Here is an 18,746-nt window from a genome sequence, read left to right as displayed (position 1 = left end):
GGCACATAAAAGACACCATTTCGAGCGTGGCCGTTTTCGTGCGGGTGACACGTAAAAGCACCCACTACACTCTCTGAGTGGTTGGCATTAGGAAGGGCATCCAGCTGTAGAAACTCTGCCAAATTAGATTGGAGCCTGGTGTTGCCATCCGGTTTCACCAGTCCTCAGTCAAATCGTCCAACCCATGCTAGCATGGAAAGCGGACGTTAAACGATGATGATGATGATGATGATGATATATATTTAAAAAGAAAAAAAATGTCAATCACTTAACGTTTGCACTTTAGTACAATTGATTGTCATCTGCTAAATCAAACATTTCATATTTGTTTATATTTTACTTCTGTAATTATCTGTGGAATGAAATGGAAGACAAAATTTAAATTATTTGTAAGACAATTGACTGATGAACTATGGAAGGAAGTCAAAGACATAATCTATTAAAGATAATAACATTATTTATATTTTTGGTGGCAAGATGGCAGAACCATTAGAACATTGAAAGTAAAATAGGTTTGCAGCATTTGTTCTAACTCTTTATGTTCTAAGTTCTGAACATAGCAAGGATGGAATACTGCATATCAAAATTTGTTAAAATTTTACCAAAGTAGCTGTATAGTAGTACCACAATAATATTATGAATAGATTATGTCTTCGATTTTCTTCCATAGTTTTACCTGATGTAAAGTGAAGAATACTAGGTAACAACTCTGAAGGTCATCATCATCATCATTGTTTAATGTCCGTTTTCCATGCTAGCATGGGTTGAATGGTTTGACTGGGGTCTGGAAGCCAGGAGGCTGCACCAGGCTCCAGTCTGATCTGGCAGTGTTTCTACAACTGAATGCTCTTCCCAACGCCAACCACTCTGAGTATAGTGGGTGCTTTTTATGTGCCACCAGCACAGGGGCCAGAACGGGCTGGCAGTGGCCATGATCGGTTTATGTGCCACTGGCATGGAAGCCAGTAAAGGCGGTGCTGGCATCTGCCACGTTTGAATGGTGCTTTTTACGTGCCACCGGCACAGGTATCACAACTATAATTTCCATTTGATTTTCATTTTGATATTGATGTACTTGATTCAATAGGTCTTCTCAAGCACAGCAGGTCACCCAAGGTACTTTTGAATGGGCTGGAGCTGGTTATGTGAAACCTGTGTAGGATACAGCTGTGAACTCACTTTATTTGCCAGGTCTTCGTAGTCACAGCATCTCTCCAGAGGTCTCGGTCTTTCGTCATTGCCTCTGTGAGGCTCAGCATTTGAAGGTCATGCTTCACCACCTCATCCCATGTCTTCCTGGGTCTACCTCTACCCCGGATTCCTGCAACTGTTTTGGAGTGGCACTTCTTCACACAGCTCTCCTCATCCATCTGTAGTACATGACCATACCAGTGCAAACATCTCTCTTGCATGCCACATCCGATGTTTCTTATGTCCAGCACTTACTCTCTGTTGTGTGTGCACATTGACATTACACAATTGTGAAATTTTTATGCATACTACTAGTTTGGAAATTATATAATTTTCGGAAAAGAAATCACAAACATCACACTTTTATATATCCACAGGAATGCACTTATATATACAGTATGACTTAATGTTTCAGAAGTTCTCTTAACCATTTGATTTCCAGTTTGATTACACTGCAGATGTTTAGTTGTACATGTATAAGCACTTGTCTTTACGATTAGCCTGTAGAAACTATAAGTCTATACAAGTGAGTCTACCAAATGTACTATAATGATTCAGCATATTAACATGCTTTCAATTGAAAAGTAGTGAATTTCTGTTTGTAGTAATGCATGCTGAATGAAATGTTCTTAATGTGTAGAAGAGACATATTCTGTTGATAAGAATATGTGCAAAAAGAGATGTTCTTCAAATAGTATTGTGTGTACAATGAGCCCTGTTCTGTGTGGAACATTGTATTTTGGTTGTGAGAGTTGTAACTTATTAGGTATGCACATTAATATAGTAGCACATTAATTACTGATTAATTGAAAATTAAGAACACTGCATGCGCACACTATGAAATGTAGTCCATCCTTTTTCAAGAGAGAATCACTACAATTCAATTCAGATGATATAAGGTTATAGGTGTGTAATTATTTACTTGTATGATTATTATGATTATTAAATGCTCTTTCTTAGTTATTTACTCAAACTCAGACAACTCTTTATGAAAGATTTCTTGCATGCATGGAAGATGGAGGTTAAACGATGATGATGATGATTCATTTTACTTTTCTTTTCAAATACCCAAAAGTTGAAATGGTGAAATCAAGTTTGGTAGAATTAGAAATCAGAGGAGTTAACTACAAAATGCATACTAATCATGTTGTTCTGTCACTGAGTCATTGCTTAACTTTTGTGTTAAGTTTTCCCCATCAAACTTGTCAAGTAATTTTCGGGATTCACTAGTAGTGATAGTCCTGTTTGTATCATTTTGTTTAAGGTTTTGGCTATGATAATGTTCAATGTGAGGCAATCATGGTTAGAATTAATTCTGGATTTTTTTGTGTATTTATGTAAACTAACTAATAAAATAGTTCATTGAGGTGAGGTTGCCTGCTAGACTGGTTGTGGTACCTTAAACATGGAGATGTGTTGATTTAAATTAATTTGAGTAAGAGAAGGAATTCAATTGTTAATGAAGAATTTAGAAGTCAAAGAGTTTTTAGGTTAAATGAAAGTTGTAACATTTTTTGCTTTTCACAGAGATATTAGTGCAAGGAGAAATCAAATTGGAGTCTTGGATGATTGGAAGATAAACTGAAATAGCAGCTTAGTGAAGGATTACTATTTTTGAGAACTAGTAGAAATGCTGCATCACTGCTTACTTGTACATATATGATGTAATAACAGTTGAGGGGCCATTAAATGAAGCATTATCAAATTCAGCTCTCCACTTTTAATTATTGTTTTCAGATGTAAGCTGACTGCAACAAGTATTTAGTTATATAGAGGTTCAAATAACCCAATTATTTATTCAAGAGTAACATGCACAGAAATAATGTTTTGCTATGCAGGTAATTGGAACTTCAGAAGTTTACATGAATGATTTTGAACTTTTTTGTGGCTATTTACTATTTACTGTGGAATTTTGGGGGAATGAATGATTTCAAAAGATTTGCACTTGAAGTAATATTAAGTCATCCAGAGAAATATAGAACTAGATCTGAATGTGTGATTAGAAGATTGGACAGCAATAATTAAACTGAAGTATCTATCTGTGAAGTAAGTTTGAGTACCTATTGGTATTTTAGTAAAATAAGCACCTTATGGAACCAATAAAAATCAACTTCTCCCAAACAAAATCTTTGGAACTAAGGATATTTGAATTACATTTGCATATAATGAGTTCACTTTCTTGAGGGTCCATGTGAGTTGTATTAGTAGGAAAGATGTAGGAGATCAATTGTAATAGTATAATATTTTGTCACAGCCCTTGAAGTAGCAAGCCATAACCTTGGTAACTGTCTTTTAACCTTGGATTTGGCTATCTGAATTAATAATGTTTCTTTTGGGATTCACAATAACAATCCATTGAGAACAAGAATTGATAATGATTTCTTACCTTTGAACATGATGCCCAATTTATGAAAGAGGGTAATTATAACTATATGATGTTCATGTGTTTCTCTAGTATTAGCAGAAATAATAGTTTAAAAAAACTTGCATTTGATGAGAATACTCTCATCAAATGATATTATTTGATATGAGCATTCCTCTTGCTCTATTGTGTGTGCTATGATGTATTAATGTAATTGTTTTTAACTATTACTAGATTATCAATAGTTTTCACTAAAATAATTTTGATGGAATGAAGCCTGAAATTTTTTGCATTCAGATGCAATATATTTATGCCTTTATCAAAAGTATTAGTTAAGTGAAACTGTTCTGACTGGACAAGAAAGACCAGGTTGTATGCTTTCTTCTCTGTACCTTAATGTTTTTTTTTTAATTGCTTGCATTTAACAATAGCATCTTTGGTATTTGTTAAAAAAATTAGAGTTTCAAAGGATTAATCACAGGTTCTTCACAATATGCAGTGAATATCTAAAAGTATGTCTTCTCAAATACACACTTGTATAAAATGACAATATTAACTGTGAGTTCATCAAATATTTATTCTTCATATATATTAATTTACATATGGATATTAATATTGATGTCAGTTAGCTAGAATATATTTGACATTGACAAGCCCATAAATTTATGGTAATAGAAAGTGGGGTTGGTACTATATGATACTGTGATGTTCATAGATATTTTGTATGGACAAGAATCTGGACAACTGGGGATATATTTTGGGGTAAATCATCTTGCCCTTAGGGTAATATGGATTTGCATATTTTAAGTTGATGATAGAGGAAGGGGGCTAAACTTTTTCCCCATAGATTAGAGAATCCATAACCTACTTTGAAGCAAATGTAAGCAAGAGTGGTCTTCATGTAATTTCAAATGGTATAGGACCCTTAAACACTAAATGAGATTGATTTTTATGAAGATTGTGGCAAGTGGAGTAATCAGGAATTTTATTTTACTAAAGTTAAGAGTACTAGAAATTGAATGTTTATTAATAATAATTTTGTAAAACTAAAGTCATGAAACTACAGTTCTCCATTGTAAATTGCAGAAGCATTGCATGATTGACAAATTCTGTGGAAGAATTAAAAAACAATGGGGTCTGCTATAGGTTATTTTCTTTTGAATCATATCCTTTTCTACTCTAGGCACAAGGCAGAAATTTGGGGGGGGGGGCAGTCGATTAGATCGACCTTAGTATGCAACTGGTACTTAATTTATCGACCCCGAAAGGGTGAAAGGCAAAGTTGACCTCAGCAGATTTTGCACTCAGAATGGAGCAATGGGTGAAATACTGCGAACCAAGTCGTCCTGTGTGCTAATGATTCTGCCAGCTTGCCGCCTTTTGAATCATATCATGAACACAGTCTTCAGCAGTGCTCCGACACAACTTATATAACATCACTTTCTTTCTGAAACCTTTTTGAGAAGTATGTGGTGTTTGGGTTTGGTATTTTTTAATGATACAATTTGGCAAGCCCTCTGAGAAAGTTGGATACATTTGGTGTTCTGAATGTAGGATAAACATGGGCAGGGTGGGAATTCCAAGTGTTGATGCTCTGGAGATGAAATATTGGGATTTGTTGTCTCTTGTCACTTGGATCAGAAGCTTGATTGCAACATGTACTGATTGATGGTTCTCTTTCTGTCTCATTCTGCCACTTAGGTTTTCCCCAAGGTTTGCTAGTTGCTAATAATTGCTATTAGATTTTTGTTTTTCTCCAATTAGAGGTAAATTTCAATTCATTAAGCATTTTTTTTTTTTTTGCATGTGTCTTTAATCACACTGATCTGCTTGCTTCAGTTTACTTTGCTCAGAGACAGGAATAATTTCTACCAAAAATTGGGTGGTCAAAAACGTTCAGTATTATGTTGTGAGAATACATGAGGCTCAATATGAATCTATGCTTAAATGAAAAATTATTTGTTTGAAAATTTTGTAAAAACAAGCTTAATCTAATTTGTTATAATTTGAAAATCTCTTTGAAGTTACTAAATCTTTTTGCCAAGACAACCAGTAATATTGTGGTTTATTGGCTTCATTAATTGTATTATGTATATAGTGTATCAAATCTTAGTAAATTTTGCCGAGTCTTCATGATAGATTATGAATTTCAAGCACTTTGGTGAACCTTGCATTTTACCTTTTGAACTTCCATTAGTGGAGTTGACAATAATAATGATTGACTTCCTTGTATGAATAATAAGTGTCCAATTTTTGTTGAGAAAGTTACAATTGACTTAATCATCTCTAGTGTATTCATCATTATCATTGTCTTTTCAATGTTTGTATGAATTGGACAAGACTTATTGATGCAATATTCTTTACTTGATACCCTTCCAGTTGTCATCCTTTACTTGTTTTCTTTTTTCAAGTAAGGTATGATCTTCATACATTGAAACTGCTGAGCTACAGGATGTGTTATTTACGGGAGAGGTAACACTATTACTGTTGCCCACAAAATTGATGTGAAAAAGCACAAACAGAAATATTCACACACACACACACACACACACACACAACTAGTTTCTGCACATTTTCTGTCTATTAATTTCCCTCATTATGCTGCTTTAATAAAAGACACTTATCAAAAGTGCCACACACTTGGCTGGAACGTGAAATCATGTGGTTATGAAGCATACTTCGTTGCCACCCAACCATGCCTATTTTTTCAGACATAGAAAGATGAAACTTAAGTAATATTAAGCAGTACCTCTTCTGCTAACTCTACCAACATTTTCATTGACAATTATAAGAAAGATTAAAAGAGACTTATGAAAAACTTAAATGTGCTTACTATTTTTCCTAAGCATTTATAAAAATTAAATTACAAGTCTAATTACCTTCATGAAATTGTAAGCTCTCTTTAGATGCCATTTCTAATACCTACAGTACTCATTGGATTAAAATATATTGGTAGATTGTTTTTTTCTGCTTTCTCTCTTAATCATACTGAAAAATTATACATGTATTACTTAGAACTTTTTTATGCTAACTTTTAACATCCTGTTCAGTTTTGTAATGAATGAACAGAAAATATGTAAAAATAAGTTTGTTTATTCAAATGCGTATAGTATTTTTACTTGCAGTTAGATCATTGTATAAAAATTGGCAGTATTGCAGAAAAAAACTTAGTTTTTAAAAAAAAAATATAAGTAGGCATTTGTGCTAAAAATAATGTTATGCATGTGCGGTTAATTAATTACATGATAATAACGAGATACACTAAAAAAAGGTGATGGAAAGAATGTTAGTAATAAATGCAATTGGTCATTGACATACTAATATCACAACGAAAAAAGAAATTCTCTGACCTTTTTGCATCTTATTCATTATGAAATTTACAGGTAAAGTGTTACACTGATCATAAACAACATACCCAAGAATGCACAAATTTCAACGTGTAGGAACAAAGTTGACAACCCCTTTTTGTTCTGCTTTCAAATTAGTTTGGCAGCTGTACTGATGAAAACTCAGTGGAAAACAATTGAAAAAAATACTCAACAAGCTTTACATCAAGTCCTAAAAGAAGTTTTGGATCAACAATACTTGTGTAAGTTCAGTACCTAATCACTCTTTAGGCAGTATTTAGTTCAAGTCACTTGATGGAAAAATCTGACGAATTGAAGTCAGTGTTAACAGAAGAAATAGATGTATTACTCTAGTTGTAATGCCAAGCCTTATTTGCCATTATTACTTCATTGATTAAATCATCAAGCAAATTGTCAATTAAGGAATGATTAGTGACCATTTTTCAAAGAAAGTTTCAATTTTTTTTAAAAAAGGGGAAAAAAATTGCAAAAATTCAGTAACACTCTGATGTTAATAACAGATATTACAGAATATAAGATAAATGACTACTGAAAGGTTAAAGTTTTCTCTCTTAGAGGAGTCCAATAACTGCCTTTAAAATGGTCCACAAGGTTAGTTCAGTTTGTGTGGTTTCAGGCAGTATAAAACTTGCAGACAGATGTGGTGCCTTATGAGTTTGTATTATACAGTATATTAAGAATACTTTGTCATGGACGTCTTTTGGTTGCTGGAGTAGATACTTAATTTGAATAATAACTATTTATAATTGGTTCTTGGGGTATGTGTAAACCTTTAAAAAGCAATAAAGCAGGTTGAAAACCAAAGTGTGTTTAAGGTGTCTTGAATTATAGTGTGTTTCTCAAGCTGTGGCCATTGTCTGGAAAGTGAACACAGTGCTAACTTGCAGTTCATTATAGTTTTTACACTTATAAAAAGAAGCTATTTCTTTGGAAAGTTAATAATCAAATATCACACAATAAGTATACTGTGAGAAAGAATTATAAATGCCATGACAAGTATTGCTATTTCAAGAGCAATGCTTGTGTTGAAAATTCTGCCCTGCCTTTGATTCAAAATTAGGTTTGCTGACATCATTTCTTGAAAACTTTAACACTATGTGAAGCACCTGCTATAATTTAATGATTGTAAATGAACATATTTGATAAAACTCAAAAATAGGTGGGTGGGGGATAAAACGTGAATGAATTTAGCAAAGGAGTTATTAAGCTAGTTGTTTAGTCTGGTTCTTTTCCTTCTTGGTGAATTTTTTTGTGTTACATGTTTTTGACTATTTTATCATCGTCCTCATTTTAACATCCACTTTTCTATCTAGCATGAGTTGGATTGAGTTTGTTGGAGGCAGATCTTCTACAGCTAGATGTCCTTCCTGTTGTTAATATATTTAGGGAAATGTCTTTATCAAAAGATGATATAATAATATTCATTGTTCTAAAATTGTTTTAGATTCTACAGCTAATAAGAAGGAACAAATAATCTTAAAATCTTCTTCCATGAATCAAATATGTTTGAATTTGTGTCATTGTCCCTCTCATTTCATTCAATTTGGGTAACTTTGCTCTTAACTGAATCCAGTATTTCATTAAGTTGCCAAAACTACATCACAAAGACTAGGCTTTTTTGTCAGAGTCAGAAAATATTTCAGTCCTAATCAAATGCTAATCTTCTATAAAACTGAAATGCAACCCAATTAATAATGCTGCACAAATATCTGAGACTGTTTTGAAGAATCAAATAAGCATGATAAAAACAGGTGTTTGATTTTTGGGAGTTAGATATTTAAGATATGTACTGGAGGTATTGATGTATACAATCTTTACTTCAAAAAGTATTGATGCTAATAAACTGTTGGAATCCTTTGCACTACTTTTGTAATGCAATCTTGAAAACCATGCCATAACACAAAATTTATTTTCCCATTGACTTTCTTGTTATAAAGTGAAATGTGTTCTGATATTTTTTTTGTGGGCAGTGAACCAACAACAAAAAACAAACAATATGGCCATGGATTTGGTAGTTAGAAACTGAAAGAAGCCCATCATATATATGTTTGTGTCTTCTTGTCTTGATGTCACATGATAGTTGTAAATGAATGTCACTATTACACAAGCAGTGACGTTCATTTCCAGTATTCTGCTGAAATTTGTCTGATCATGAAGAAATATTGCCCTTGCCGGAAGGGCATCTGGCCATAGAAAATCAGCTTCAATAAGTTTCATCTGATCCATGCAAGCATGGAAAAGTGCATGTTAAATCAAGGATAGTAATACATGTATATACCGAAAAACATCTCCTAAGAAATTTTAGAATAAATGAAAATCATATCACAATTGGGTATGTTTTTACTACATAAGATGACTAGGTGGTAATAGAATGAAAATCACTGGGAAGATGGACTCTATCTTTTGTCTTATAGGTCATCATCAACACCTGCTCACACCCTACTCACAAGCACATATGTTTACATATGACATGTAGCTACAGACATTACTGTCATGATGATGCTGTTGCTGCCAACTGGTTATTCTAATGTTCGTAGGTTGGTGGTGGTATTGGTGAGTGATCATATTGTATTTATTGTTGTTGCTGTTTAAGCTGATTTTCATTGACCTTAGATTAAAGACATTTTATTCAACTTTTTATTTTACACCACAATACCACATTATCTGCTGTCATCTATTATTTTAAATAGTATTGCTTTTCTTGTCCATACTATTGTTGCTGGTGTTGGTCATTAAGGAGTTGGTGCATTGATATATAATGAAGTTTACTAGCACGCACACGCGCGCATGCAATCATGATTATTGTTTTACAAATTGTTAAATTTGATCTATGAGGATGCTCGTGAGATAAGTTATCTGACAGAGGAAATCAGCTGCACCATTTGGAGCCATTTTATAGGGCAGTTGAAGCTAATTCTTAATTGCTCTTCTCTATCTATATTGATCATAAAAGCATGGGTGTTCTCCTAATTTCAGTATTTGAGTATATTTACATGTTTTTCTGGGCACCAATCTTTCAACCAAGATATTTCAATGAAGTTGAATGAGGTGTGTATCTAAGTTGCAGTAGAATTTACACTGATCTTTGTCAGTCATCCAGCATTTTAACTATATACTTTTAGCTATTAAAACTTTCTATATAATATAATTATTAATTAGCAAAATACAATTTTTTGTGCTATTTTCTTTTAATAATAACACTATTCACTATGATATAATTGCAATTATATCTATATAATTGTAATAAAGTAAAATTGATTTACACTGTTATGTCCTAATGAATTTTTTGTGACACCTGCTTTTTGTTTGTTCTTTGTTTTCTCTTCATTCAGTTATTCAGTCTGTTGTTCATGGTTTAGTATTTAGATAATTCCATTTTTAATTTCTTTTGTTCTGTTGCTTCATTTTAGCCAATAGAATGTCAGAATGTTGGAAGCATCAACAGTTCATATCCTGGCAATGTATGTAACAATTTGTTTCATTGACTTGAAGCGAACATATTTTCATTGGTAAGAATATGAGGCCTGAGTAAATTTTCTCTTGAAGTAAATTCTCAGTACTTAGATATTTCCAAGCCAAGCAATTTACTCTGTGTGCCACTTGCTGGTGAGTTCAGTAACGCAAAGCAATCTATTTATGTATGCATATATATATGTGTGTGTGTGTGTGTGTGTGCATTCATTTAAATTAAGTTGAAATTGTGTTGTTTAATCCCATATCAGCTCTGATTAAATAGATCAATGACGAAACCTTTGATCATCTCATCTTGAACCTTTTTTGATACCAACCTGTCTGAGACGGTACTTTGTTTTTTGACATAAATTCCCAGTTTTAAAGTGATCTAAATTAAAACTTTACATCAGAATTCCATGTTAATTTGTTTCAAACTGTTATGCATTTTAAATGGTACAAATGGAATTTTGAAAAATTAGTCTTTTATCTTTTCAGCATGAAATGTTTGAAAGAATAGCAATTGCATGCATGTGCGTGCAATCATAGTGGTATATGTGGATGAATAAAATGATAAAAATAGAGAGATGATGTGTAAACATAAGTACAAATAACTTTCAGCTTTATCAAACTTTGCAGATATGAACCCTCACATTTAGTTGATTCTGTTTCTTTGTTCCATGACTTCAAGGGTATTATCAACTTTGAAATGATCTATATGTATCTATTTAACATGATTTATAAAGTCAACAATTAAATTTGTTGAGCATTAATCTAGAATGTTGGTCTCTTCTGTTTATTTTTGGTTTTTCATGTGGGCTGTGTTGAATTTATTTTAAAAATGCGTATAGATGTTGCCTTCATACAATCATAAATTAATACTCAACAAATTCAATTGAATTCTTTAAAATTGTTCCTATCCGTAGCAGTCATTTAATCTGAAGTTAAATTCTTTGTTTGGTTATGAATTTATTTTAGAGTCATTTAATTCTTTTTGCAAGATTGTCTGCCAACACGTTTTTATTCCCTTGTGTGTTGAACAAGTAAAAGTAATATGTGCCTTATAAAATGGAAATTGATAAAAGAAATCAAATTGAATTCTAAACAATTTTCTCAAAATATATATTTCATAAAATTCCATAAACATCTTGAAAAATTAACATACTTGACAAAATATAACTGTATTTGGAAAGAAACCTTTTTGTAAGTGAAGAAATGCAGAAACATTGTTTTGAAATATAGAGAAATAATATTTAAGAAATATCTTTTAAAACCAAAGCTTATTGGAAATACATATTCTTATGTTTGTTCCATAGATTGTTTGACTTTTTTTTCCTGCTTTATTTTAAAAAAATTGAAGAATGCTTTGTATCCATATCCTTTTCCAGCTCTTGGAGATTAGAGAACTGATGTTCAGTTTCACTTTCTCTCAAGAGAATGCCTACAAGAAGGGTGTTGCTAGAGTGCAAGACCTAAATTTCTTTGGGAGATCAGATATGTTGCTGTTAAACCCTAGGTCAGCATTAACTGAGCACATCTATGATGAAAGTGTTGCAGCCATATGACCACCTTGTTTTTATTCATGTATCAAGGATTACATTATCCAATATTTTGTTCCTTTTTAAGATTGTATAGTGTGTTTTGATGGATATTCAATTGCTATTTTTAGGAAGTCAGACAACTAAGTAGAGGGTTGTTCATGTAGTATGTGTTATTCATGAGTAATTTGGTGTTAACTCTTGATTTTGTAGAATTTATTAAAAACGCTTTGAATTTGGTTGAGTTTAACTTGTCTAAAAATGGTTTTCTAACAGTTTTTCTTTTTAGAATTTGGTTATTGAGAACAGATTTGTTTTAATCCTTTCATCTATTAACATATTTCTAAAATACATACCCTATGTGTTTCAGTCAAATTATAAAATGATTAAGAACTTAGATTGGTTTCATAAACAATTATAGCTTTTTGTTTGTCAATATATGAATATGGTATTTGGAACACAACTTATTAATAAAAGCTCCTTATGTAAATCTTGCATGGAATTTTTGCCCCCAAACTACTCTAAATTACAAGTATGTGCAGAGAAATGTAAAATTATGTTAAAATTTTGTTCAGATGCCAAATATAAACAGAGTTGTCATATAGAAGAATGTAGATTTTCAATTGAACTTGAGTACATATAAAACAGGTGTTATAAAAACAAATGAGCTCAAAATATTGGAATTTATCAGAATTATACAAATTTAAATAAAATTTTGGGCACTCTCTGCCAGGTTGGTAATAAAGTGGTTAAATTGTAGGAAAGTGATAATTTCCTATAACCTATATTTTAATTGATATTGTACTTCCTTTTTATCTTAACTTTAATTCTGTTTTTCATTAATTTAGTTATAATGCACAGAAAAGTTAATATTGACTGAATGTTATAATTCTTGTTCAAATCATGAAGGATGAAGGAAGTGTGGCTTAGTGGTTAGGGTATTTGTCCCTTGGTTGTAAGGTCATAAGTTCAGTATTCAGTGGTATATTGTGTCCATGAGCAGTGGCAAAAATGAGTTGTACCTGTAATTCAAAAGGCTAGCCCTGTCACATTCTGTCATGCTGAATCTCCCTGAGAACTATGTGAAGAGTACATGTACCTGTAGCATGCTCAGTCATTTGCATGTTAATTTCATGATCAGGCTGTTCTGTTGATTGGACCAACTGGAACACTCATTGTTGTAGCTGATGGACTGCCAGATTGAGATTGATTGACGGATGAATATTTTTGTTTGTTGCTATGGAATAAACTTGTGTTGCATTTTCAATATTTAAGAAAGATCTTTCCATGCTGAAATTTCTTCAGTAATGAAGATGATATATACAACTGAATTTCTCAGAAAAGACATGATTGTCATCATTTTCTGTTCCATACCAATTTGTGGACTTAAGGCTTTCTGCTTATGCAAGAAATCAGATTGAATTATAAGCTATAGTTTTTCTCTCTCTCTTTTTAAAATTTAATGATTTAGAAGAAAAAGCCTTTTCTGGGACTTCAGACTAAAGACTCATGTTTGCAGCAGAATAGGCAGTGCTAGGTGATGTTTAACCAAGCAATGGATTAAATCAACTACCAAATTATGGGAATAGTGTCTGATGACTCCTACACAGTTTTTGCTGACCAAATTTCACTCACAAGACTTTGGTCAAAAAAAGCCCATTTGTCCAAGACACAGCACAGTAAGATTGAACCCACTACTATGTAATGGACTTAAATACACAACCATACCTGCCATGGTTGGAATGAAATTTGAAGATTCTTTAATGATTAAATACAAGAAATAATATATTTGTTTCCATGGAAACTGGCATGCATTTTTGAACCAGGACACACCAATCTTATCAACAAGTTTGTCAATTGTTTGTTGACAGTGCTCCAAGCACAGTTCATGAATTTTCATGATGTTTTCCTTCGTTCGGGAGGTCAACGGTTGATTGGTTTTCAAGCGACAAGTGACCATTCCTAAAGTGTGAAAACCACTTGTAAACTTGTTTTTTGCTCATGGCAGCATCCTTGTAAGCTGTTTGAAGCATGACCTACTGTTTTCTACAGTAGAAAACCAAATTCCACGAAAGCATGCTGTTCCTTTGTTTCAGCTGTCGCAAAAATTGATGAACACGAGAGAAGCAGTGCAAAACAAAGATGCACCATGTGGTAGTATGACCTCATTTGATGCCACCAGTTGGCAGGCTGGTGCCTGAGGGTCACAACAAGTGGCTTCTAGCAGTGGAGGCTTGAATTACAACAGGCTTGTCCCACAGAATGTTTCTGGTTACTTTTGGGTACCTCATATTTATGTAGATATATAAATTCATAATCTTCGAAGTCATTAAATTTTGCTTATTTAAAATCAATAATTAACATGTTCATCACTTTTAAGCTTGTTTTTCTATATTTGCATGGGTTGGATGGATCTTCTCCAGCACATTTTGTCACTTGTCATGATCATCTCCAACATGAGGTTTAGTCTTTTCAGAGTCACATTCATCATTTCTTTTTCATATTTTCGTTGGTGGTCCTCTTCTGTGGTTTCTATTTAGATCTCTTAGCATGTTTTTTTTTAACCCAGCTGTCTTCCTCATATACATCACATGCTCATACCAATGTAGTCTATTTTGCTTACTACTTTTGATTCCTCATATATTTAATTTTTTTCTCAGATTATTAGTACTCTGTTGTTCTCGCACACTATATGTCTAAGGAGAATGTTTGCCTCATTTCTTTCAAACTTTCACATATCCTCTGCATTCGCTGCCTATATTTTGCTGCCATGCATTATACTTCAAACACAAATGTCATACAATCTATCTTTCACTTGTAAAGAGGATATTTTATTGCTAGCAGAAGTTCTATTTCCTCAAACTTTTTGCACTCATTCTCACACTTGATGCTATGCTTTTGAAACACCAACTTACTGTTAATTAGGCTTTTCAACTATTTTAATTTATTTCATGGGTTCTCTTACTGCTCATGTGCATCTGCTAAAGACAGTCTTAATTTTCTTCCCTGACCCCAGTGCACTTCTTGTGTGCTCATATATTTGATATTTGATTTACAGTATTTAATTCCTACTTACTCCTTTTCTAGATATAGTGGCTTATTCTTAGCTAAGAAATTTTCTCACTAAGGAAAGGGCCTCAGTGTTATCTCATCCTCTCATAAGACCAAACTGCATCTGAATTTTTCTGCTTGAACTCTGTCACTTTCATAACTTTGTCCACCAGTTTCATCCCTCTGTTGTGGCTTTTAATTTACATTTATTTTCATATTCTGTTCAAAATAAAATTGCAGCAATACTATTTGACCTTAAATACACAGTTTAAAATAATTTTGAAATTAAAAATGTTCTTTCTTGCACACTATATGCAAAATTTAAGTAGATTGTTTCTTTAAGAATGTCAAAACTCTCCATACAGTATTCAAATTTTACAAATTGGTTTTTACTGACAAAAGTATTTTCCTTGTATTCTTGGTTTTTTAAATATTTTCTTTATAGTTTGTGAAGGTATGTAACTTAGTGGTTAGGGTGTTGGGTTCATTGGTACTTCATGTTGCTCCATTATACTTAACTGAAAATGAGTGTCAATGGCACATGGGGGTTAACTCTATTACAGATTGGTATCCCATTCAGGGAGGAGCCTTGTGCATTCAGTCTAAATACCTTGAAGATCTGGATAAGCACCTGCTTTAGCCTGTAGACTCGAGACAGACTTCATTCATTTGTCTGAATAAACTACAGCTTATCTACTACTTAAAAGCTCCAGAAATTTATAATTGGTCTAAATAGAAAATTTAGTAAATAAAACCACAAAGGGAGTTTCATGGTTTGAATTTTGTGGATGGCAAGGCATGAAATGATAAAAAACAAAAAGAATTTTTTTTAGGTTAGTAAGTTATTTTGTTAGTATGTAGGTTTCAGTAAGTATGTGGAATTGGTGAATCAGATTTATCATCATCACTGGTGGAGATATTCAATTTTTCTTGATTGGTAGTTATCTGAAATAAAGTCCTTTATAAGATTCAGAATTAAATTTATCAGACACAAATGACACACTCAGACGCTCTTCACTATTTATTTCTTACTTATTCATGTGAGAGGGAAATGGGAGTTGTGATAGTCATGTCTTTTTCAGGAGTGCAGCATAAATGAAGTGATCACATATCAAAATTGAAACCAGATTGTAATTCTTACTTTAAGATATGTTCTGTCCTTGAAAATTGTTATTTACATGCTGATTTGTAATTTAACTTAATTGGTGATACTCAATATAAAACTTTATATATATCTGTGTGTACATTGAATTGCTGTATGTGTCATAAAGAGAGTCATCTGGTAAAATAACTGATTTTTCTTTATTTTTTTCAGAGTAGAATAAATGTTTCCGAGCTATCGTGACTTGATAATACTGTGGCAATGTGAAAATCATAATGAAATTGCATGTAAGCAATCATTCCAATTTTTAAATAAGTGTGCAATATTGCTTTTAACTAGCTTATTTCTCTCCTTAGTTGATTGTATTAGTCTGCCTCCCCCAGGTTTGTTTTGCTATTTTACTTCACATGTATTTCAGTTTATTAATAATTTCTACTCTGATGCCTACCTTTGGCCTTTAGCAATTCAGATTTCCTTATTCAGTATTTAGACTCTCAGGTCATCCTGCTTCACCTTCATTTTCTTATAAGTGGTTCCTCAGTGTATCAACGGGTTTTAGTTTAAAAGACCTAAAACTTAGAGCATGTTTTCTTCATAATATAAGTGAGATTTAGTTCTGATGAAATGAATTTTCTACTGTATTCCTCTGCAATATATATCTATTTAAACAAAGCTTATTGGGTGCAACACAGCACTCACTACTATTATTTCTTTTACTGTTTCTCTTTCCTCTCTCTTTCTCATAATCATTCACCTATACCACCTCATCTATCATACTCATGATACGCATCTAATAGATTACTCAGCATGTTCTTTTTAATTAGCAAAATTCTTCTACTTTTACTGTTATATAGAACCACACTTAACATTATACATATATCAGGAGATAGAATTCTTTTGTTATTATTTGTAAAATGTCAGCGAAGTACTGGACAATTGGCTTATATTATGTTCTGAGTTCAAATTCTGCCAAGGCTGACTTTGTCCTTTATATTTCTGGGATTGCTAAAATAGTAACTGTGATTTACTGTGTTGTTTTCCAAAATGTTTCCTTGTGTTTGTCAGAAATCATTAGTAAAAGTAGTTGAGCTGTGGAGTAGCAGAAATGGTACAATGCTACATAAAAACACTTTATACTTTTTAGTTACATCCTTTTACATGCTGTCTTCAAATGTTGCCATGGTTGATGCCTTTCATCCTTCTGGCTTGATAAAATAAGTACCACAATAGCTGGGGCATTAATTCAGTCAGCTGTATCCATTCTCTACAAATTTGCAGCCTTGTGCCAATATCAGAAAGTCTTATTAGGTGGCATGACAAGGTAGAATAACCAGACTAAATATGCTGTACACTATTTTGTTTTATTTCTCTATGGTCCAAGTTCAAATCCCAACAAGGTTGATTTTTAACCACAATAAACATTTGTTACTATGTTATATATTAAGTTTCCTTCTTGTAGTAAATTATTCAGGAGAACCTTTTCTGATGTGTGACTGACTGCTACAAGCTACTGGCATGCTGAATATTTTTTTTATCTATCTTAATATGGTCAGTAGGTGTGAGTTTAAAAAGTACTAGATAGTCAATAAGGTTGTTAGTTAAAAAAATCTGTGTCCTTCTTAACTTAGTATTGAAATTTTTCAGGTTGATAAGACTGAAATGCTTTCATAAATCAAAGTAGCATCCCATCTGACCTGGTATTTTTCAGGTTATAAGTTGTTGGTGTGGTTTTTACTAATAGCCTATCATTCGAGCGTCTTTTGAACTCTTTCAGCTGATTTCCATTTCTCCAATTAACACCCTGTTTTTGTTTTTCTCAAAACCTTCCACTAGTTTTTAATCATTGTTTCATACAACTGTGATGGTTATGTCATTTAGAGGTGGGAACGATTTTGCTATATTCTACTTATTTTTGTTTATTTCCTTTGTGTGTGTTGTCTCCAACAGTTTACCATGTGTTTACTCTCTATGCCCTAATTTTTGCAAAAAGATAAGGTGGGACTATGAGTGTGGCTGGGGAAAGTGTCTCTTGTTGGTCATTAGGACTTATGTCTCCATACAGACTCCTCCCAACCAGATACCATATTTCATTACTTACCTGTAGAGAGGCAAAGGTGAACATCACTGAATGTCCCTCCCATTTATTGTGGTAGATGTTTGTGGGTAGGAGTGTGTGTAAGGGGGGATGCACCAACTTGGCTTGTTATCATGCCACCTCCTTGGTCATGAAGATCAGATACACTCATGCTTACCCAGTTAATGGAAACTATATTTCAATTTTAGGGCCAATTGAAAACCTTCTTCATTTTTGAAGCAGAGATAAATTATCTTTGTCCTGATCTGTCTTTTGATAAATCTCCTTGGTCAAGAATTCTTGCTTTAGCATCCAGCTGCTGACAGGTTTTATCTTCTGGCTAATATTTAGCGCTTCTCTTTGTCTAGTAATATTAGTAAAAGAATTAAAGTGACCAGATGTCAGAATTGCTAGCAAAATGCTTAGTGGCATTTTGTCCATCTTTACATTCTGAGTTCAAATTCTGCCAAGGTCAACTTCACTATTCATTCTTTCAGAGTTGATAAAATAAGTACCAGTTGAGCACTGGAGTTGATGTAATCAACTTATATACTTCCTTCCCCAAACTTCTTGATCTTGTGCCAAAATTTGAAACTAATAATAGTAAAAG

At 32.8% G+C, this 18,746-nt stretch overlaps 1 protein-coding gene across 4 annotated transcripts in view; it reads left to right on the top strand.

The window, feature by feature from the left end:
* Positions 1 to 18,746, top strand: part of LOC106875131 (serine-rich adhesin for platelets) — a 99,834-nt gene that overhangs the window by 31,755 nt on the left and 49,333 nt on the right. For 2 of the 4 annotated variants that reach the window (XM_014923119.2, XM_014923116.2), the window contains exon 2: positions 16,276 to 16,349. The exons of 1 other annotated variant lie outside the window; for it this stretch is intronic. The gene's annotated coding sequence lies outside the window, so the exon portion shown is untranslated. Of the gene's footprint in view, positions 1 to 7,038; positions 7,143 to 16,275; positions 16,350 to 18,746 lie in introns of those variants that run through there. One more of the 4 variants, XM_014923117.1, reaches the window with a different exon arrangement.

Source organism: Octopus bimaculoides, chromosome 4 (assembly GCF_001194135.2).
Source record: "Octopus bimaculoides isolate UCB-OBI-ISO-001 chromosome 4, ASM119413v2, whole genome shotgun sequence".
NCBI classification, from domain to species: domain Eukaryota; kingdom Metazoa; phylum Mollusca; class Cephalopoda; order Octopoda; family Octopodidae; genus Octopus; species Octopus bimaculoides.
The sequence above is the reverse complement of the archived record's forward strand: the minus strand, read 5'-3'. Positions and strand labels throughout refer to the sequence as shown.